The sequence below is a fragment of the Hyla sarda genome, chromosome 1 (genome assembly GCF_029499605.1).
Source record: "Hyla sarda isolate aHylSar1 chromosome 1, aHylSar1.hap1, whole genome shotgun sequence".
NCBI classification, from domain to species: Eukaryota; Metazoa; Chordata; class Amphibia; order Anura; family Hylidae; genus Hyla; species Hyla sarda.
In genome coordinates, this window is record NC_079189.1 from 136,022,496 (window position 1) to 136,047,263 (window position 24,768).

Sequence of the window (24,768 nt, forward strand, 5' to 3'; positions counted from 1 at the left end):
ATTGCGACCACAAAAAAAAAAAAGAAATTGCGTCCGCATTTTGTGGGATATCTCCTCACAAATTATTATATTGTGTTAACCCAACCTTTATGTGCAACTGACAAATGTGACTGACATAAGTCCAGATTAAGAATAATTAGAAAGTTGTTATTCATTGGTTTGAGGACTGTGTAAAGCAGTGCTCAGATGGTCCTCACTGGTGAGTCACACCCCATTTGTTGGGAAGGAGCAGTTATCAGGAGTTATGTTAGGAGTTTTGATTGGAGTCTCCATATATTTTACAGAGGCCATTTTCTGTCTATGACTCTCAGGTTTTTGTGATTTTGTGCTTTTTATACAGTATGTTCTGTTGGATTCAGGAGAACATTTTAGATAAATGGATATAATAAAAAAAAAAAAAAATATATATATATATATATATATATATATATATATATATATATATATATAAGAGGTGCACCTTGGATTTATGTGGAGTGCTGCACCTCTTGTTGTGATGGACTAGATGTGAGCATATAACCAAACCCCTCACCTGGGAGTAACTCCAAGTGCGGGTGCAACAGCCTGTGTGAAGCACCCTCCCCTAAAACTTTGCTTTTATTGTATTTATAAATTAAACTTATAAGAACCTATTGGTTAAAAACCCAGCATAGAGCAAGCCACACTATTATTTGTATGTACTCTCAACAGAGAACGTATTATTGCCCTGTGCCTGCAGAACTACAGGGTGAGTTAAGTGGCTATATTGCAGACTTTAAAAACACTGTAACATAGCCTCCCCTACATGTTTCATGACATCAGTCACGTCATCAGGGGTGTCTGAGGCATATGATACGCGGGGGCCCATTGTTTGAACTTTTATAAACATAGCTGGGACCACCTACTCCCAGATCATCCAATCATGATAATTATCACAAGTGGGTTAACTCCAATCTCCAACAGAATATTATGTTATAAGAGGTTATCCCTTACCTCACCCATGCGCCAACTTGTAGATATTACATCCTTCCGGCTTCTGTGGATTCTTCCTATGTCCCTCGTGCTTTAAGGTTCTGGACTTCCTGAAAGATCACATGATCCATCAGTCATGTGATGTAGTCCGTGAAATCCTGTAAGGTGAGTGAGTGAAATTGTCACATGATCATCCATCTGACGTCTCAGTGCCTCATTGGTCCTATCTTCTTCACAAGAAATGCACGTGACTATTCTGTCATTAACAGCTTGCGCAAGCATGCAGACTTAGAAAAATAAAGATTGGGCATTCTTCTATTTTATAGGCTATATAGCCCCAATTCTTCAACCAATGTTGGGAGGATCTCATTCTATGAGTGTCTTTGTTTTCTTTGGATGTCACTAAGTGATATATATTAGACTATAGTGTTAGAATAATGACATGTCTGATATTATATATATCTCTCTCTTTATATATATATATATATATATATATATATATATATATAAAATAACCTTTTTATGACTCAATTCCATATGCCTGACTGTCTAGACCTAAACATTTGACAACCTCACCACTGTTACACTCGTATCTTAAGGAAGAAATATTGAAACCTTATTTTGTTGCCCATCCAAGGTAACCCACTGGTTAATCCACTGTATAACATCACATGCTTCTGAAGTGAATACATTAGACTCCTCTACAGGTTCCATAAATCAGTTTGTATGCATGATAATATAAAGAAAGGAACAGTTTATAGAAATGCAGAAAAACAAAAGTTTTCATCCCAGTCTAAAAATCCACCTTGACTCTTCTTGTAATAGGAGCTGTTACGCCGAGCGCTCCGGGTCCCTGCTCCTCCCCGGAGCGCTCGCGGCGTTCCTCTCTCTGCAGCGCCCCGGTCAGACCCGCTGACCGGGAGCGCTGCACTGACATTGCCGGCGGGGATGCAATTCGCATAGCGGGACGCGCCCGCTCGCGAATCGCATCCCAAGTCACTCACCTGTCCCGGCCCCCGGCTGTCATGTCCTGGCACGCGCGGCTCCGCTCCTTAGGGCGCGCGCGCGCCAGCTCTTTAAGATTTAAAGGGCCAGTGCACCAATGATTGGTGCCTGGCCCAATTAGCCTAATTAGCTTCCACCTGCTCCCTGGCTATATTACCTCACTTCCCCTACACTTCCTTGCCGGATATTGTTGCCTTGTGCCAGTGAAAGCGTTTAGTGTTGTCCAAAGCCTGTGTTCCAGATCTTCTGCTATCCACATTGACTACGAACCTTGCCGCCTGCCCCGACCTTCTGCTACGTCTGACCTTGCCTCTGTCTAGTCCTTCTGTCCCACGCCTTCTCAGCAGTCAGCGAGGTTGAGCCGTTGCCGGTGGATACGACCTGGTTGCTACCGCCGCAGCAAGACCATCCCGCTTTGCGCAGGCTCTGGTGAATACAGGTAGCATCTTAGAACCGGTCCACCGACACGGTCTTCGCCAATCCCTGACACAGAGGATCCACATCCAGCTAGCCGAATCGTGACAGTAGATCCGGCCATGGATCCCGCTGAGGTGCCGCTGCCAAGTCTCGCTGTCCTATCCACGGTGGTCGCTCAGCAATCGCAGCAAATCGCCAAACAAGGACAGCAGCTGTCGCAGTTGACCGCCACGTTACAGCAACTTCTGCCACTGCTACAGCAGCAACCATCTCCTCCGCCAGCTCCTGCACCTCCTCCGCAGCGAGTGGCTGCTCCCAGCCTCCGCTTGTCCCTGCCGGACAAATTTGATGGGGACTCTAGACTCTGCCGTGGCTTTCTGTCTCAATGTTCCCTACATATGGAGATGTTGTCGGACCAATTTCCCACAGAACGGTCTAAGGTGGCGTTCGTAGTGAGTCTTCTTTCTGGAAAGGCCTTGTCTTGGGCCACACCGCTCTGGGACCGCAATGATCCTGCCACAGCCACAGTCCAGTCTTTCTTCGCTGAAGTCCGTAGTGTCTTCGAGGAACCAGCCCAAGCTTCTTCTGCCGAGACTGCCCTGCTGAACCTGGTCCAGGGTAATTCTTCAGTAGTATGGCGAGTACGCCATCCAATTTCGTACTCTCGCTTCCAAATTATCTTGGAATAACGAGGCTCTCTGCGCGACCTTTAAAAAAGGCCTATCCAGTAACATCAAGGATGTGCTGGCCGCACGAGAGATTCCTGCCAACCTGCAAGAACTTATCCATTTGGCCACCCGCATTGACATGCGTTTTTCTGAGAGACACCAGGAGCTCCGCCAGGAAAAAGACCTTGATCTCTGGGCACCTCTCCCACAGTATCCTTTGCAATCTACCCCTGTGCCTCCCGCCGAGGAGGCTATGCAAGTGTATCGGTCTCGCCTGACCCAGGAAGAGAGGACTCGCCGTAGGGAAAAAAATCTTTGTCTGTACTGCGCTAGTACCGAACATTTCTTGGTGGATTGCCCTATTCGTCCTCCACGTCTAGGAAACGCACTCACGCACCCAGCTCACGTGGGTGTGGCGTCTCTTGGTACGAAGTCTGCTTCTCCACGTCTCACTGTGCCCGTGCGGATTTCTCCTTCTGCCAACTCCTCCCTCTCAGCCGTGGCCTGCTTGGAATCTGGTGCTTCTGGAAATTTTATTCTGGTCTCTTTGGTAAATAAGTTCTGCATCCCGGTGACCTGTCTCGTCAAGCCGCTCTACATTTCTTCGGTCAACGGAGTGAAGTTGGACTGTACTGTGCATTACCGCACAGAACCCCTCTTAATGTGCATTGGACCCCATCACGAAAAGATTGAATTGTTCGTCCTTCCCAACTGTACCTCTGAAGTCCTCCTCGGTCTGCCATGGCTCCAGCATCTTTTTCCCACCCTTGACTGGACCACCGGGGAGATCAAGAATTGGGGTTCTGCTTGCCGTAAGAAATGCCTCACCTCTGCTCCCAGTCCCGTCTGTCGGGCCTCAGTGTCTCCTCCTGTGCCTGGTCTCCCCAAGGCCTATCAGGACTGTGCCGTGCCTCCTCATAGCCCCCGTCCTGGTGACACTCTGCCCCGTGCCAAGCTTCACCCTCTGCCCTCCCTTCCCATTCCCACTCCTGCTGAATTGCCTGCCTTTGAGGAAACCCTACAATCGCTCCCAGTGTCCTCGTCCCACGTGAAGCAATTGCCGGACAAGAAAATGGGGAGACCTAAGGGGGTGGTACTGTTACGCCGAGCGCTCCGGTTCCCTGCTCCTCCCCGGAGCGCTCGCGGCGTTCATCTCTCTGCAGCGCTCCGGTCAGACCCGCTGACCGGGAGCGCTGCACTGACATTGCCGGCGGGGATGCGATTCCCATAGCGGGACGCGCACGCACGCCTGCCCTGACCTTCTGCTACGTCTGACCTTGCCTCTGCCTAGTCCTTCTGTCCCACGCCTTCTCAGCAGTCAGCGAGGTTGAGCCATTGCCAGTGGATACGACCTGGTTGCTACCCCCGCAGCAAGACCATCCCGCTTTGCGGCGGGCTCTGGTGAATACCAGTAGCATCTTAGAACCGGTCCACCGACACAGTCCCCGCCAATCCCTCGCTGACACAGAGGATCCACATCCAGCTAGCCGAATCGTGACAGGAGCTTTTCAATGTTACCCCTACGGGGACCCAAAGACTTCTGACATATGCCCCAAAACTTCAAAAATATGATCTTTATGGACTGACCTCGCATGCCTAGATATGGGGGTATCACTGTTGGTACTTATTGTACTCAGATGTTTGGACACCTGCCTTCTAAATTCCTGAGTCGTTTTTCCAATATACATTATTGGGCACCTGCACTGTGCTGCATAGACAATGTTTTTGGTGGATTAGTTAAAAAATTGTCTTATTTGGTATAAGCGGCCATCAGTGGGATTTCAAAACTCCTTTGTCTTTGGTAGGAATTTACAAAATTCACAATGTCCACATGGGAAAGATTCCACTGTTCCACTCACAGTTTCTCGACTCTTTTTACTATGAGGAGAAGTGGCTCCGCACTAAGAGGTCCCTCAAATTCGGACCTCTTCTAAATGTAATCATCGGTCTATTCCCTTCAACCTCACAGAGATTATGATCCGCTTGGAGGATAGGCCAGAATCTACACATTATATTGGCAACCTTTGTGGCGTAGCCATCAAATGTACCAATACATCTGATGTATTTTGGTGGGATTGGTTTTCCCTCAGATGATAGAAGAATTCATCTATCACTCCTGTAGGCCCTATTCTGTATCCTTTTTCAAATGAAACTTAGGATAACCACGAGCCGCGAATCTCCTGCACAACTCCTTGTATGCCTCCTTGAATGTCCTATCTTCTGAACAATTTCTTTTCACTCTTAAGAACTGCCCAACAGCAATGCTCTTTTTAAGAGCATTGGGGTGCCAGCTTTGCCAATGTAATAACCCATTGGTGGAAGTGGGCTCCTATTACAAGAAGAATCGAGGTGGATTTTTAGACTGGGATGTAAGAGTCCCTTTGGCCTTTTCTTTTTCTGTATTTCTATAAACGGTTCCTTTCTTTATAATATCAGACATACAAACTGATTAAGGGAACCTTAAGAGGGGTCTAATGTATTCACTTGAGAAGCATCTGATATTATACAGTGGATTAACCAGTGGGTTACCTTCGATAGACAACTAAATATGGTTTCAATATTGCTTCCTTAAGATAATAAGAGAATAACAGTGATGAGGTTGTCAAATGTATATATAGGTCTTAGACAATCAAGCATATGTAATTGAGTCATAAAAAGTTTATAAGATATATATATATATATATATGTATATATATATATATAGATATATATATATATATATATATAGTCCAATATATATCACATAGTGACATCCAAAGAAAACAAAGACACTCATAGAATAAAATCCTCCTGACATTGGTTGAAGAATTTGGGCTATATAGCCTATAAAATAGAATAATGCCCTATCTTCATTTTTATTAGCCTGCGCGCATGCGCAAGCTGTGAATGACATATTATTCACGTGCATTTGTTGTGAAGAAGATAGGAACAATGAAGCACTGACACGTCAGATTGAGGATCATGTGACAATTTCACCCACTCACCTTACAGGATGTCACAGACTACATCACATGACTGATGGATCATGTGATCTTTCAGGAAGTCCAGAACCTTAAAGCACGAGGGACATAGGAAGATCCCACAGAAGCTGGAAGGATGTAATATCTACGAGTCGGCGCATGGATGAGGTAAGGAATGACCTCTTATAACATAATATTCTGTTGGAGATTGGAGTTAACCCACTTTTGATAATTATCATGATTGGATGATCTGGGAGTAGGTGGTCCCAGCTATGTTTATAAAAGTTCAAACAATGGGTCCCCGCGTGTCATATGCCTCAGACACCCCTGATGACTTGACTGATGTCACGAAACATGTAGGGGAGGCTATGTTACAGTGTTTTTAAAGTCTGCAATATAGACACTTAACTGACCCTGTAGTTCTGCAGTAGTGTTGAGCGGCATAGGCCATATTCGAATTCGCGAATATTCGCGAATATATGGACGAATATTCGTCTTATATTCGCGAATATTCGCATATTCGTTATATTCTCGTTTTTATTTTCGCATATGCGAATATTCGCGTATGCGAAAATTAACATATGTGAATATTAGCATATGCAAGATTAACACACGTGAAATTCGCATATGCGAAAATTAGCATATGCGTATTTTCGCATATACGAATTGTAGCATATGCGAATTTTAGCACGCCAGTCTCACACAGTAGTATTAGAGCCTTCTTTACACCACACAAGCTGGAAGCAGAGAGGGGTGATCACTGTGATGTGTACTGTGAAGAAAAAAAAAAAAAAAAAAAAAAAAAAAAACGAATATTCGTAATTACGAATAAATAGCGCTATATTCGCGAAATTCGCGAATTCGCGAATATGCGATATTCGCGAATAATATTCGAATTGCGAATATTCGCGAGCAACACTATTCTGCAGGCACAGGGCAATAATACGTTCTCTGTTGAGAGTACATACAAATAATAGTGTGGCTTACTCTATGCTGGGTTTTTAACCAATAGGTTCTTATAAGTCTAATTTATAAATACAGTAAATAAAAGTTAAGTTTTAGGGGTGGGTGCTTCACACGTGGTATTGCATCCCCACTTGGAGTTACTCCCAAGTGAGGGGTTTGGTTATATGGTTATGAATTAACCCCTACACCATCCTTGGGCCATTTGTAAAGGACTAACTGTGAGGATCAGGTCATTTTGTGAGCTGGCACCCAACTTTCTTTGTGGAACAGGCTAAGTAGTGCTGCAAATTTCTTTGTGTGTGTGTGTGTGTGTGTGTATATATATATATATATATATATATATATATATATATATATATATATATATCATGGACCGTGATTATTGCCAAGGCCTAGACTATATCCTGTTCTGAAAAAATTGAGTCATGGTCTAAAGGATCAGCCTGAAATACTAAAAACTAGGCTAACAATCAAGATATCAAATTCAACTACTGCATTTAATTCTGTGAGATCAAATGCTTGACGTGAATCATAAAAATGTAATTAAAAATATGATGGCTTGTTTGTTAACAGCACTATACAATTCCATTAAAAAGCATTCCTTGGAGAAACAAATTAAATTCTATTTAGTGACAGATTTATACCACGGTTTGAATATTAATTATTTTAAGCTGTTTTGTGCTTATTCTTTAACACTGGCAGAGTCTCAGCAGTGAGACCCCACTTATTACACTTTTACTGGATGTCAAAGTATATCAGAAGAAACCCTCTTTACGGTTAACAGCAAGAGAACTCTGGAGGAATTAGGTATGAGAATGCATTTTCAGGCTGTTTTCTCACTGAAGCACCTACATTACATGGCATCATATAGTACCTATACAAAAAGTGATCATAAAAAAGAAATCAGATTTTTCAGTTTGTTAATACTTAGTAGTTATTACTACAGGGGAAAACCTGCACCAATGCCAATTTTAGTAGAGCATACAATGAGAATATAGCTATATGGAAAGTACAGAATCACTTATAGAATCACATTAGTGTTCTATTATTGATCTGTGTTGTGCACCTTAAAAGGCAGTGTCACTTTAACAAACTGCATAAATCAGAAAGGAGATAGAAGGAGGAGTGACTGGAAAGAGCCAGAAGCTAACAAAGACTGCAAACTAACTACACAAATGTACTGTATTAGATCTCAGCCTAGTGCTCTATTCACACCTTAGTGTGCTCAACACTGCTCTATAAAGTCATCCATGCTACTGCTGCTACATAGGATATGCTATAAACATATATAAGAGCAGGATCCCCTCTTCTGTGTATGTGCAATGGGAGCCATCTCAGAGGCTAGGCTCCACCTCCACCTCCAGCTAGGAGCCTGCAGGGGAAAGCAAATTGGTTAAAAATGGCAAAAAAATGTGATGTGCAAGTGTTATAGTATATAGTGTAACTTCTCATGTACACTCCTAAAAAGTTATGTGAAAGTCACACTTTCCATTGCTTAATAAGTACTGCCGTGTTGATAATAAAGTGTAGTATTTCTTTTCACTAACAGTTGGTGAAAATACTGAGAGGACGGGGGAGGGTCCCTACCTGCCCCCTCACTGTCCAAATAGCTGAGAGGATGGAGAGGGTCCCTACCTGCCTCCTCACGTCAGATCAGTGACCTGCTGCTCCAGGCTGGAGCAGCAGAGTGCCGAAAACACTGGTCAATGATATTCTATGGCATAGCACTGAACAGTGTTTGTGAAATCAGAAGATTGTATGTAATATTCCCCTATGGGGACTACAAAATGGGGTAAAAAAGTTTTAAAAAGTTAGTAAATGTGAATTAACCCATTCCATGCTAAAAGTTTAAATCACCCCCTTTTGTCATTTTTTTATACCCTAAAAAAAAATAATAAAAAGTGATGAAAAAGTCCCATCAAAACAAAAATGGTACCGAGAAAAACTGGAGATCATGGCTCAAATAATGAGCCCTCATACATCCCGGTATGCGGAAAATAAAAAAAGTTATAGGAGATGACAATTTTAAACATGCTAATTTTGGTGCATGTAGTTATAATTTTTCTTCTAAGTAACATAAAACCTATATAAATTACGGTAGGTATACTTGCGACCATATGAACCTACAGAATAAAGATAAGGTATAATTTTTACCAAAAAGTGCACTGCATAGAATCGGAAGCCCCCAAAATTTACAAAATTGTTTTTTGCTTTTTTTTTTTTCAATTTTGGCCCACAAATATTATTTTTCTGATTTTGCCATTGATTTTGTGGTGAAATGATTGATGGTATTACAAAGTGAAATTGGTGGTGCAAAAAACAAGCTTTCATATGGGTCTGTAGGTGGAAAATTGAAATTGCCATGATTTTTAGAAGGTGAGAAGGAAAAAATAAAAGTGCAAAAATGAGAAAAGCCTGTGGTCCGTTAAAATCCATAATTTTTCATACATTTTCCATATATAGGTCTTGTTGTTTGCGGAACTTATTATACTTTGTAATGACATCACTGATTTTACCACATGGTGAAGCAAAAAAATTTTTTATATTTTTTCTGAACTTTGGTATATTTTTTTGTTAACACCATTGACCGTGCGGTTTAATTAACATTAAATATATGTATTTTTTATAACTGTTTATTTATACATATTTTTTAAAGTAACATTTTTGTGAAGTTACAGACGGGAAAAAAAAGTTGAATCAAAGAGAAGTATAAATAACTCAGATACAGAAAAACAGCAAATCCCCATATAGTGTACCATCTAGTACATGAGGGAGGGATTGACTAGTAAATTTGAAGGAAACCTGAAGTAATCTAGTCTAATCATGGATGAATCTGTAAAAGCATAGAAACAGTCAGTTTATAAGCGATAAACCAAATAGATATTAATAAAAAAGAAAAACACAATCCCATTGTGATGCTGTTTAGGGAAGAGCCTGAAGATTTTTTAGAACCACAGAAAGGAGTAAGAGATAAATAATAAGAAGATAGGAAAATAAAAAGAATAGTAAGAAGAATGAGAAGGGGAAAAAAAAAAAAAACCTTCATGACTCAGCTAATTTTGGCCTTTATGACCCAGAGCGTTTTTAAAATCTGACATGTCTCTTTTAACTTTAACTGCTTTTACCTGGAAAAGTGATTCAGAAATAGTTTTTTTCGAGACTTATTGTACTTTATATTTGAGGTAAATTTTTGTTGATACATGAAGCATTTTTTGCAAAAAACTCTAAAATATTGTGAAAAATTGGAAAAATTTTAATTTCTCTATGTTTAAAAACTCTCTACTTGTAAGAGAAATAGCCATGCCAAATAAATGTAGTTATTAATTCACATCCACAACATGTCTACTTTATGCTGGCATCATTTGTTAAACATTATTAAACATATATATACATATATATATATATATATATATATACGTATATATATATATATATATATATATATATATATATATATATATATATTCAAAAACAATGCAGCACTACTTCACCATTAGATGCCCGGTGCCAGCGCCCCGACTCGATCAAAGTCCATGTAATAGAAAACAATGGCGCAGCACTCCAAAATTGCAAAAAAGTGTAAAAATGTATTCCTTCATGGCAAAATTCAAAGCGACGTTTCAGCTCCCCGCTGGGGAGCTGAAACGTCGCTTTGAATTTTGACATGAAGGAATACATTTTTACACTTTTTTGCAATTTTGGAGTGCTGCGCCATTGTTTTCTATATATATATATATATATATATATATATATATATATATATATACATATATATATAAAACTCAACGTGTGTGTGTTTGTATGTATGTATGTTCCACAAAAACTTTCAAACAGCTAAAGATATTAACATGAAACTTGTCACACATGTTACTTATATGTCAACAACAAACATAGGATAGGTAATAGGAGGTCGGGACAGGAGGTCGAGATAGAAGGACGGGATAGGAGGTCGGGACGTGGGGTTGGGATATGACAACAATATATGAGGACTGCATATGAAGTCAAAAGCTTCCTCCTTTGTTTATTTTCCTCCCCAAAAAGGAGCTCAGCTAGTATATATATATATATATATATATATATATATATATATATGTCACGATGCCGGCTGGCAGGTAGTGGATCCTCTGTGCCAGAGAGGGATTGGCGTGGACCGTGCTAGAGGATCGGTTCTAAGTCACTACTGGTTTTCACCAGAGCCCGCCGCAAGGCGGGATGGTCTTGCTGCGGCGGTAGTGACCAGGTCGTATCCCCTAGCAACGGCTCAACCTCTCTGGCTGCTGAAGATAGGCGCGGTACAAGGGAGTAGACAGAAGCAAGGTCGGACGTAGCAGAAGGTCGGGGCAGGCAGCAAGGATCGTAGTCAGGGGCAACGGCAGGAGGTCTGGAACACAGGCTAGGAACACACAAGGAAACGCTTTCACTGGCACTAAGGCAACAAGATCCGGCGAGGGAGTGAAGGGGAAGTGAGGTGATATAGGGAAGTGCACAGGTGTAAACACTAATTGGAACCACTGCGCCAATCAGCGGCGCAGTGGCCCTTTAAATCGCAAAGACCCGGCGCGCGCGCGCCCTAGGGAGCGGGGCCGCGCGCGCCGGGACAGAACTGACGGAGAGCGAGTCAGGTACGGGAGCCGGGGTGCGCATCGCGAGCGGGCGCTACCCGCATCGCGAATCGCATCCCGGCCAGAGGCGGTATCGCAGCGCCCCGGGTCCGTGGAACCGACCGGAGCGCTGCAGTGAGAGGAGTGTAGCGAGCGCTCCGGGGAGGAGCGGGGACCCGGAGCGCTCGGCGTAACAGTACCCCCCCCCTTGGGTCTCCCCCTCTTCTTGGAGCCTGAGAACCTGAGGACCAGACTTTTGTCCAGGATATTGTCCTCAGGTTCCCAGGACCTCTCTTCTGGACCACAACCCTCCCAATCCACTAAAAAGAAGGTTTTCCCTCTGACCTTTTTAGATGCTAAAATTTCTTTGACGGAGAAGATGTCCGAGGAGCCGGAGACAGGAGTGGGGGGAACAGATTTGGGAGAGAAACGGTTAATGATAAGTGGTTTAAGAAGAGAAACATGAAAGGCATTAGGAATACGAAGAGAAGGAGGAAGAAGAAGTTTGTAAGAGACAGGATTAATCTGGCGCAAAATCTTGAAAGGACCAAGATAGCGTGGTCCCAACTTATAGCTAGGGACACGGAAGCGGACATATTTGGCGGAGAGCCATACCTTGTCTCCAGGGGAAAAAATGGGAGGAGCTCTTCTTTTCTTATCCGCGAATCTCTTCATGCGTGAAGAAGCCTGTAAGAGAGAATTTTGGGTCTCTCTCCATATGATGGAGAGATCACGAGAAATTTCATCCACAGCGGGCAGACCAGAGGGCAAGGGGGTAGGGAGGGGGGGAAGAGGGTGACGGCCGTACACCACGAAAAACGGGGATTTGGAGGAAGATTCAGAGATTCTGAAATTATACGAGAATTCGGCCCAAGGTAGAAGATCTGCCCAGTCATCCTGGCGGGAGGAAACAAAATGTCGTAAATAGTCACCCAAGATCTGGTTAATTCTTTCTACTTGTCCATTGGATTGAGGATGGTATGCAGAAGAAAAATTTAATTTAATCTTGAGTTGTTTACAGAGAGCCCTCCAGAATTTAGACACAAATTGGACGCCTCTATCCGAGACGATCTGCGTAGGCAACCCGTGAAGACGAAAAATGTGTACAAAAAATTGTTTAGCCAACTGAGGCGCTGAAGGAAGACCAGGAAGAGGGATGAAATGTGCCATTTTGGAGAATCGATCAACGACCACCCAAATAACAGTGTTGCCATGGGATGGGGGTAAGTCAGTAATAAAATCCATACCAATCAGAGACCAAGGTTGTTCGGGAACAGGCAGAGGAAGAAGAAAACCAGCGGGCTTCTGGCGAGGAGTCTTATCCCGGGCACAGATAGTGCAGGCTCGCACAAAGTCCACCACATCAGTCTCTAGAGTCGGCCACCAATAGAAGCGAGAGATGAGTTGCACAGATTTCTTGATGCCCGCATGACCTGCGAGATGGGAGGAGTGACCCCATTTGAGGATTCCGAGGCGTTGGCGTGGAGAAACAAAGGTCTTTCCTGGAGGAGTTTGCCTGATGGAGGCTGGAGAAGTGGAAATCAGGCAGTCAGGAGGAATGATGTGTTGAGGAGAAAGTTCAATTTCAGAAGCATCTGAGGAACGAGAGAGAGCATCGGCCCTAATGTTCTTATCAGCAGGCCGAAAGTGAATTTCAAAATTAAATCGGGCAAAGAACAGAGACCACCTGGCCTGACGAGGATTCAGCCGTTGGGCAGACTCGAGGTATGAGAGGTTCTTGTGATCGGTGTAAATAATAACTGGAAATCTTGATCCCTCCAGCAGATGCCTCCATTCCTCAAGTGCTAATTTAATAGCTAGAAGCTCTCGATCCCCGATGGAGTAGTTCCTCTCCGCCGGAGAGAAGGTCCTAGAAAAAAAACCACAAGTAACAGCATGCCCGGAAGAGTTTTTTTGTAGAAGGACAGCTCCAGCTCCCACTGAGGAGGCATCAACCTCCAATAGGAAGGGTTTAGATGGGTCAGGTCTGGAGAGCACGGGAGCCGAAGAGAAGGCAGACTTGAGTCGTTTAAAGGCGTCTTCTGCTTGAGGAGGCCAAGACTTGGGATCGGCATTTTTTTTGGTTAAAGCCACAATAGGAGCCACAATGGTAGAAAAATGTGGAATAAATTGCCTGTAATAATTGGCGAACCCCAAAAAACGTTGGATGGCACGGAGTCCGGAGGGGCGTGGCCAATCTAAGACGGCAGAGAGTTTATCTGGATCCATTTGTAGTCCCTGGCCAGAGACCAAGTATCCTAGAAAAGGAAGAGATTGGCATTCAAACAGACATTTCTCAATTTTAGCATAGAGTTGATTGTCACGAAGTCTCTGAAGAACCATACGGACATGCTGGCGGTGTTCTTCTAGATTGGCCGAAAAAATTAGGATATCATCAAGATATACAACAACACAGGAGTATAACAGATCACGAAAAATTTCATTAACAAAGTCTTGGAAGACAGCAGGGGCGTTGCACAGGCCAAAGGGCATGACCAGATACTCAAAGTGTCCATCTCTGGTGTTAAATGCTGTTTTCCACTCATCCCCCTCTCTGATGCGGATGAGGTTATAGGCGCCTCTTAAGTCCAATTTAGTAAAGATGTGGGCACCTTGGAGGCGATCAAAGAGTTCAGAGATGAGGGGTAAGGGGTAGCGGTTCTTAACCGTGATTTTATTAAGTCCGCGGTAGTCAATGCAAGGACGTAGAGAGCCATCTTTTTTGGACACAAAGAAAAATCCGGCTCCGGCAGGAGAGGAGGATTTACGGATAAAGCCCTTTTTTAGATTCTCCTGGACGTATTCAGACATGGCAAGAGTCTCTGGGGCAGAGAGAGGATAAATTCTGCCCCGGGGTGGAGTAGTGCCCGGGAGGAGGTCGATAGGACAATCATAAGGCCTGTGAGGAGGTAGAGTCTCCGCTTGTTTTTTACAGAAAACATCCGCGAAGTCCATATAGGCCTTAGGGAGACCGGTTACTGGAGGAAGCACAGAGTTACGGCAAGGGTTACTGGGAACCGGTTTTAGACAGTCCTTGGAACAAGAGGGCCCCCAACTCTTGATCTCCCCAGTGGACCAATCCAGGGTTGGGGAATGAAGTTGAAGCCAGGGAAGTCCAAGGAGAATTTCCGAGGTGCAATTGGGGAGGACCAAAAGTTCAATCCTCTCGTGATGAGATCCGATGCTCATTAGAAGGGGCTCCGTGCGGAAACGTATGGAACAGTCCAATCTTTCATTGTTTATACAATTGATGAAAAGGGGTCTGGTGAGACTGGTCACTGGGATGTTGAACCTGTTGACGAGAGAGGCCAAAATAAAATTTCCTGCAGATCCAGAGTCCAAGAAGGCCACAGAAGAGAAGGAGAAGGCAGAGGCAGACATCCGCACAGGCACAGTAAGACGTGGAGAAGCAGAGTGGACATCAAGGATTGTCTCACCTTTGTGCGGAGTCAGGGTACGTCTTTCCAGGCGGGGAGGGCGGATAGGACAATCCCTCAGGAAGTGTTCGGTACTAGCACAGTACAGGCAGAGATTCTCCATGCGGCGTCGTGTCCTCTCTTGAGATGTCAGGCGAGACCGGTCGACCTGCATAGCCTCCACGGCGGGAGGCACAGGAACAGATTGCAGGGAACCAGAGGAGAGAGGAGCCGAGGAGAAGAAACGCCTCGTGCGAACAGAGTCCATATCTTGGCGGAGCTCCTGATGCCTTTCGGAAAAACGCATGTCAATGCGAGTGGCTAGGTGAATAAGTTCATGAAGATTAGCAGGCATTTCTCGTGCGGCCAGAACATCTTTAATGTTGCTGGATAGGCCTTTTTTAAAGGTCGCGCAGAGGGCCTCATTGTTCCAGGATAATTCAGAAGCAAGAGTACGGAATTGTACGGCATACTCGCCAACGGAAGAATTACCCTGGACCAGGTTCAACAGGGCAGTCTCAGCAGAAGAGGCTCGGGCAGGTTCCTCAAAGACACTTCGAATTTCCGAGAAGAAGGAGTGTACAGAGGCAGTGACGGGGTCATTGCGGTCCCAGAGCGGTGTGGCCCAAGCCAGGGCTTTTCCAGACAGCAGGCTGACTACGAAAGCCACCTTAGACCTTTCAGTGGGGAACTGGTCCGACATCATCTCCAAGTGTAATGAACATTGGGAAAGGAAGCCACGGCAAAGCTTAGAGTCCCCATCAAATTTATCCGGCAAGGATAGTCGTAGTCCAGAAGCGGCCACTCGCTGCGGAGGAGGTACAGGAGCTGGCGGAGGAGATGGTTGCTGGAGCTGTGGTAGTAACTGTTGTAGCATAACAGTCAGTTGAGACAGCTGTTGGCCTTGTTGCGCAATCTGTTGTGACTGCTGGGCGACCACCGTGGTGAGGTCAGCGACAACTGGCAGAGGAACTTCAGCGGGATCCATGGCCGGATCTACTGTCACGATGCCGGCTGGCAGGTAGTGGATCCTCTGTGCCAGAGAGGGATTGGCGTGGACCGTGCTAGAGGATCGGTTCTAAGTCACTACTGGTTTTCACCAGAGCCCGCCGCAAGGCGGGATGGTCTTGCTGCGGCGGTAGTGACCAGGTCGTATCCCCTAGCAACGGCTCAACCTCTCTGGCTGCTGAAGATAGGCGCGGTACAAGGGAGTAGACAGAAGCAAGGTCGGACGTAGCAGAAGGTCGGGGCAGGCAGCAAGGATCGTAGTCAGGGGCAACGGCAGGAGGTCTGGAACACAGGCTAGGAACACACAAGGAAACGCTTTCACTGGCACTAAGGCAACAAGATCCGGCGAGGGAGTGAAGGGGAAGTGAGGTGATATAGGGAAGTGCACAGGTGTAAACACTAATTGGAACCACTGCGCCAATCAGCGGCGCAGTGGCCCTTTAAATCGCAAAGACCCGGCGCGCGCGCGCCCTAGGGAGCGGGGCCGCGCGCGCCGGGACAGAACTGACGGAGAGCGAGTCAGGTACGGGAGCCGGGGTGCGCATCGCGAGCGGGCGCTACCCGCATCGCGAATCGCATCCCGGCCAGAGGCGGTATCGCAGCGCCCCGGGTCCGTGGAACCGACCGGAGCGCTGCAGTGAGAGGAGTGTAGCGAGCGCTCCGGGGAGGAGCGGGGACCCGGAGCGCTCGGCGTAACAATATATATATAAATATATATATATTATTTATTTTATTAATTTAGTTATATATATTTTTTTACTTCTGCACAACAGCTCCCCCTAGTGTCTAGTGCACAACACATGCAGTAACAGGTTTAGGACACTAGGGGAGCTGTTGTACCACTAAACAGCTCCTTTACGGAAAAAAAGTGAAAGTGAAGCATGCTGGCAGGCTCAGCGGGCAAAGCACCGGCAACTCGGGATGGGTAAGGGACAGCGGGGGAATGGGGACAGTTAAGGGACACTGGGGTTTCCTAACAGAGCAGTGTGTGTCCCCTGATCCCTGTGATCGGGACACACACCGCGCTGCTAAGTATTTTTATGTGCGAAATGCTGCCATCAGCTAGTCAGATTTGACTAGCTGATAGGAGCGATCGCTGTGAGAGGGGGGGGGACAAAGCCCCCTAGGCCCCGAGGCAAGATGGCTGGTTATTAGAGATAACCACCATCTTACCGGGCGTGTCGGGATGCCACAAGTAGCGACCAGGATCTGCATGACTTACATGTATGCTTCTTTTTATAGGTTGTATTGACCACATTTTACAAATTTGGAATGTAGCGGGGCATTTCTTATTGGGAATACAATAACAAGACATGAATTTCTGCCATGAAAAGGGAGGAAAGAGAGTTGCAGAGGGGGTGGGAGTTCTCAGTCATGGCACCCATACATTTTCAATAACTGTTCGCCAACAGTTATCTCTTCTGACCTCTCCATATACATTAACATTCGAAATGGCTGACTATCTATAGTATGTGTTATCTATGGGGAGAGGAAGTGCTAGTCACAGCCAGACAGCTCTGGAACAGGCTTATCTCTCTCAGTTCAAAAGGGTCAGGCACTGAAAATACAGCATGTCCAAAACATTTCTCTACCATCATCATCTGTCAGTGGAGAATTTTGAGGCCACCATAAGCCTTATGATAGTTGGGTGAACACTCAGGCTTTAGGTGTAAGGTGTATGGACCTCAACAGGTGTGCATGTAGTTGAATAGCGCTAAGGAAGTAAGCTGTTAAGTGCTAACTTTGTGGAGGATAAGTGGTTAACCAAGAGAATGATTGTGAGATTCAGCAGCAATTTTTTTCAGATGAATTGTGAAACTGTCGGCCCCACTGGAATGTTTATTTTTTTTTTTTTTATCAAATATCTTTTTATTTGTTTTATAAGTAAAAACACGGGCGGAAAGCCCTGAAGTGCACAAAACAATAACATAGGAGAAATAGAACCATTAAAGTAACAGGGTAGGGGTGGAATACCAGGAACAAGAATGGGGGGGAGGGGAGGGGAGGGGGGGAGGTAGGAGGGGGTAGGACCCCTAAAGGTATCATGGAGAAGGATTTTAGGTCATATCCATGTCGTCCCATATCCGTAGTTAGGATTGAGGCGTGAAAAGGAAGTCCGAGTTTTTGTAAGCCATCAACTCCACCCCAGTGTAGTATGCCATGTTCCCTGCGTGACCTCCAGTTGCTAAATATCTAGACACCCTGACCTATATATCACTATCCTTACAGAAACTCAAAACTAACCATGGATTCCATAGTTTTAGAAGCTTGTCATGTGATCACATCATCCTGTGTTGCATCCCTTCAAATCTGCACACCTGGTGGACCTTGGAGAGCCATTCTTCTATTGAGGGTGGTTCGGTTTGGAGCCAATGCAATGGAATAATAGATTAAGCTTCCATTAACATATGAGTTACAAGTGAATTTTTACCCGCTGAATAATTCATACAAGGGAGACCCAGTAATGCCGCTGCTGGTGAGAGCGGAATCTTAATTATCAAGATGGTCTCCATAGTTTTGAGTATTTCTTTCCAGAAAGGTTCAATCAATGGACAGGTCCACCAAATGTGGGCATGCGTGTCTATCTGGGATTTGCATCTCCAACATGTTGGGGGTGTTAAAACCCCTTACATTTAAAGAGAGAATGGTAATGTCAGACATGACTGTAGTGCTCTTACAAAACCCTAGTGGGGAGGAGTGGAGAAGGGAGAGGGAAGGGGATTTTTAGGTACAAAGAGAGGTACAATTAAGGGATGGGGCAAATTCGAGTGGGGGGGGGTGATGGTATGGGGTACAGGGAGAGAGAGCTAGTAAGAAAGACAACTCAACCAGGAGGGGCTGAGGTAGGTCAACTATAAAACTAGTGTGAGGTAGACAGGAATTGGACCTTCTTAGTAAGCAAGAGGAGCAGAATGGTGGGAAGGAAATAGAGAATAAGAAAAGGAAAGAGTTGTAGCGTGCTCAGGAGGAGGATGGAAAACAATGAAAAATAGGCATAGAGTATGGAGCTGAGTAATGTGTAGGTGGCATTGCTGTAGGCGCAGTACAATACCTGACATACACACATTATCGTGCATCATGGATCATGAAGCATTAATATTTATCCCGATGCACACAGTGCAGCTCCTTGGGCACACATGCAGGAATCAGAGGTGGATTAGTGCAATTATCTAATCTTGCGCATTCAGTGCAGCTCAAGGGCTCATAAACACAGTCCAGGTATTAGAATTGTCCGGAATCAGTCATGTGCATACAGAGTAACCTTGATGAGAACATATACTGCAGGGGGATGAGTGAACTAGAAAGAATGCGAGAGAGAAGGTCGTATCAGAGGCAGTGGGAAAACAAATGAGAAACAAGGGGGTGACAGTAAGATGAAAGGTGAGCAAAGGGTCAAGAATGAAATGAAAGGAAAGGAAAAGGCAACATCCCTGCTGTGTGATGAAGAAAGTTCCAGGAATGAAAGCTTTTCAGGTCGGAGTGATCTCTGTCAGCAGGTCATATTCGTCGCCCGTAGAGCTGTCCTGAGAAAGATCTCTGGCACGTAGGAGGAAACAGTCAGACTCCGAGTAGGTCTTGATAGCCAGAAAAGAAAACATGGAATGCAGGTTGCATCTTCATTAACGAGGAACTGGGAGATCCTTCGTCGGCGTCTTCTTAGCTTTATTCGCTTTCTGTCTGGAGAACTGCCTCCATTCATCTTGTTTGGGCAATGCTGGTAAGGAAGGGAGATCAGAGACTGGAAACCAGGAGGGAATGTCCATCAGTACTAAGTCTAATAATTTCCAGACAGCCGGCAAGTCATCTGGAGTTTTGACGGTGTGGCATCCCGGTACCGTATTGCATCCAGTACCTAGTGTAGAGGTCCTCAAAGTCAGAGTAACTACGTTCAGGTAGGGTTCCTCAGGTGGGACAGCCCCTAGTCACTTCTCCTTAAGTCTAACTGTAATGTCAATAAATGTATATATTAATAATTATATCTATATTTTATAGAAATGTATAGTACTTACCTTGTTCAGCGTCGCAGGACCTTCGGTCATGGGACCATGCTGGTAACCTCTATGGTTTGTTGCAGGACCTTAGGAGGTCCTTGGGTCACGTGTTACCCACAAATCTCTGTAATGGTGATTGACATCAGTATGGACCAATTAGCGTTAGTCCAGCCCCTGCCCATATAAGGGAGCTGCATCCAATTATCGCTGGGTTGCTGCTCTCATGGATGCCGGACTAACAGGACGGTGTGCTACGCAACTTTCAAAGACACGCTAGGCCTCAAAACCTACGGCCTCAGCAGAACCAAAAATCGTGAGTTTTACTCTAATTCCTGCTAATGCTAGCGTGACTACTGGACCGCAACTAATTCCCCTAAATCCAGTGGAACAGCGCAATACCTTAAAAGACTCTTAATGCTAAAGTCCCAACCATTGTGAATCTGCAAAAGAAGCGGTTGTTATGCTAAGAGACTGTTATGTTAATGAAGTGTACAGAAAATCTTCAGTAAAAGTTAACGCTGTTTACAGAAGCTCACCTCAAACCTATTATCATCTACCTCCCTATCATTCCTGGCGGTAGGAAAAGCTTTATAGAGGAGCCCTCACCCTGGCGTCACAAATAGCAAGGGTTAACAAGCACCCTTTGATTACTACACAGCTACACTCCCCATACCCTACACCCCCCAGGCTATCACAACGGTAAGTCTCTTCCCATTTAGAGTAATGGATTGCCCAAATGGGAAAAGCCAGGCATAGATTATATTCCTATCCCTCAGTACCTCCAGCAGTGGTTTTAGGAGCCTCCTCTTTGCCAGTGTTACCGGTGACAATTTCTGATATACTGCTATCTCGTTCTCACCGAGGACTAAGAGCCTGTGATCTCTGTCTGCCTTAAGGACTGCCGCAATGTCCACATACAAGAGCAAGCCGCATATCACATCTCTCGGGGGTTCGAGAGGACGTGGTTTGTGATGGAGAGCTCTGTGGATCCTTTCTATAGTAATCTGCGCAGCTCTTTCAGGACCCAGCAGAGTTGAAAAAAGCTCCATTGCAGCATCTGTTAAAGTGTCCGGAGCCCAAGCCTCAGGAATGCCCTTGAATCTAAGGTTCTTCCTCCGACTTCTATTCTCTTGGTCCTCTCACAGTGTCAGTGCCAAGTTGACATGGGTCACTAACCTGTTTTGTCTTTCCACCACAGCCTCCGAGTGAACAGCAAGCCCCGTGCAGGTAGACTCCAGCGTTTCTGTACGGTACCCGATAGCGTGGCCTTCCGTTTTGATTTCTGATAAGTCGGCTATCACTGGCTTCAGCGCCTCAGATAGTGCCTTTTTCATAAACGATTTTAGAAACTGCTGGGTGATTACTCCGGTGGTCTGCCCTTCCTCCTCTCCGTCCGAGGCTTCAGCGTCATCATACATGCTTTGCAAGGAGGATGCCTGCGCCATCTTGTGAGGCCTCGCTGGGAAGACAGTGTTCTTTTTCTTCAGAAATTTGGCCATATCGGCCCTATTCTTCCCAGGACCGGGAGAGTCATCACAGTCTTGATAACTTCCTCTACAAATTTTACCCATTTTCGGCTTGAAACAGGGTAGTGTAAGGTATTAGGAGTGTGCTAGGACAGCGAGCTGCAGGCTCACACGTCCATTCAGCCTTTGGCTTGGCTCCGCCTCTCCCCACTGGAATGTTTAAAGGGTAGCTCCCACCATCCTATTTTTTTTTTCTGTCCCTCCCTGCTTTAAATTTTTCTTTTTACTATTTTAAAAATAACTTTATGTCTGCCTGGTAGTGTGCTCACTACCAGGCAGACTTCCCCAGCAGGCACCACGTCACTGATGCCTGCTGGGGACAACACTTCCGCCCTTAGTTTATCTACACAGGGTGCCTCCAGCTGTTTCCCCACTACAACTCCCAGCTTGCCCTGACATTATAGGTTGTCAGGGCATGCTGGGAGTTGTAGTAGTGAAACAGCTGAAGGCACCTTGTGTAGATAAACTATAAGTTAGTGCCATGCGGCGCCACGGCGCTAACCCATTCCCTCCATCACAACCGCCCGCACGCATACCCCGTTCCCTCCATCACAAACCCCCCGCCCGCATACCCCGTTCCCTCTTACTTACAGATACTGCAGATTCCGGCAGCGGGTGTGCAGGGGCAGTGGCGGCGACGACACATGCGGGAGGAGTGGCCTCCCAGCCAGTGGCCGGGGAGCCAGTGCGCTCGCTCCCGCCTGTCTGATTGACAGGCAGGGAGCGAGAGCAGCCTAAATGAAAAAGGACTTATTGCCAGGCCAAAATCTGTCCTTTTTCAGGCGTGACATCACGCCAGGCTGCAGCCGGCCACTAGGAGGGAGACCCCTAGTGGCCGGTTTTCAAATGTAAATTACACCATGTTAATAAAAAAATAAATAAATATTGAAACTATGTTAGAGATATGTTGTAGTACATATGTACTACAACATATCAAAAAAAAAAAGTTGGTGACAGTGCCCATTTAAGACACTGTTTTTATTACCATGTAGAATCTCTGTTGGGGGTTCTACCAGCAATTTTTATTACAGCAAATATAGCATACAGTGCAATTCTCATGTAAATTCAAATGACAAAAACCTAATGGAACCAAATGAACCCATTATTTATTTGTTAGTCAACATTAAGATCCATTTGATGACTAAACTGTCACAGTCTCATGACTTTCATTATACATTGATACATAACAGTTAACTGCACTTACACTTGACATGTGACTTAAGACCCTGCATGTGAGAAAAACTGGATTTTCAGTCATTGCTATCATATAAGGCTGTAAAATAAAAACAGTAAAAAGATGTTTAAAAAGCGGAAGTGTTATTTATTTTCTAATTCTGTGTTAATGGCTATGGAAAAGTACAAACTGCAGTAATTCCAACATTGGAATTACAGCCATATTTTTAAATGGGGGTTATTTACAAATGTGTTTCCAATGTTTTTTTTTTTTTTTTGTCAAGTTTATAATTGGAAACTCTGTACCACCTTACATAGTGAAGCATGGATATACAGAGGTTATGGAGGATACCTTGATGTATTACAATAGTTTTTGTTGATAAGAAAGGGTGAGTCACTAAATATGTATTGCAGATATAGACTATGTTCAGGGAAGACAAACAATTTATATAAAAGTGCTTGTTACACATTAATTTTCAATTATGTTTATTAGGTCTCTTTATGAAGTTAGTTTTAATGCTATAACTGTTGATAAATTTTTTTTTGGGAAACAATAGAAGTTTTAGTATGGTTACTTAGCAACACGTTCTCTGATGTTCTTGAAGCTTCTTACAAATACTTTATTGCCTGTGCCTTCCCTTGAGGTTTTCTTTCATGTGGAAACAATCCATTGTGTTGTACTGTACATTGGTTTATTTACAGTCTAATCATTTTCATCCCTAAGAAATATCATATTTCTCTTACGGGGATTGTTTTAAAGTGCACATCATCATGCATACAGTATGTTTGTATTCTTGATGATTCTTAGCATGCTTAGAATGGGAGTATGTATAGAATGTGTATACAGGGTCATAACTATGGTGGGTGCAAGAGATAGAGTAGCATCCAGTTGTCAGGATTTAGCTGTCATAACTCAACTAAGAATTATGAACTATCAACAATAATAAAAAGATGAGACCTTATAAATTGCTGTAAAATTATAAACAATGCAGTTCACATTGTTACAGTGAGCGCTCCGGTCCCCTCCTCTGTACTGGAGCACTCGCCGCCCCTGCTTCCATCTGTTTTGTCCCGGCGCTTCCCGGTCAGACATGCTGGCCTAGAGCGCAGGGACTCCTCTAGCAGGGATGCGGTTAGCATGACGGCTGATCCCCGCACAAGCGCCGCATCCCGTGTCCCCGTACCTGCAGCCCCGTCCTCCTGCGCTGCTTCTGTCTCCCGTCGCGCGCCGCCCCGCTCCTTAGGGCGCGCGCGCCAGCTTCGTGTAATTTAAAGGGCCAGCGCACCATTGATTGGTGCCTGGCCCATACGGCCCCTATAAATGTCTCCTGCCCCTTCCTGCCTTTGCTGGATCTTTAGTGTCTTGTGCCGAGTGAAAGCGTTTCCAGTGTTTCAGTGTTGCCCTTGCCTGTTGCCGACCCATTGCCCGTGACTACCGCTAGTGAACCCGTACTGCCTTCCCTGACCTGTTGCCTGACTATCGCCTGTGAACCTGTTCCGCCAGCCCTGACCTCTGCTATGTCTGACTTCGCTTCTGCCTGTTCCTCCTGTACCGCGCCATTCTCAGCTGCCAGAAGGGTCGAGTCGCTATCGGGTGGAACGACCTGGGGGCTACCTGCCGCAGCAAGACCATCCCGCTTTGCGGCTGGCCCTGGTGAAGACCAGTAGTCCCTTAGATTCCGTTCCCCTGGTACGATCCGCGTCATCGCCCCTCTGGTTCAGTGGATCCACCTCCTGTCACCTGACCGGTACGTTATACACATCTCTGGGTCTGACTATTTACCCAGGAATGCTTAGTTTTCAAATGTCAGTAACACTATAAAGTTCATTTTCAATATAATAAAAAACATATGTATTATTAAAATATGCTGGATTATTGGTTACAATTAATAAACATAAATTAGTATATAATAAACACAATGATGTATTTATAATTATCAATGACACATTATCAGATATAAAGATAAACATATTAACCCCTTAAGTACGCAGGGTTTTTCCATTTTCGCATTTTCATTTTTTCCTCAGAACCTTCTAATCATAACACTTTCAATTTTGCACCTAAAATTCCATATTATGGCTTAT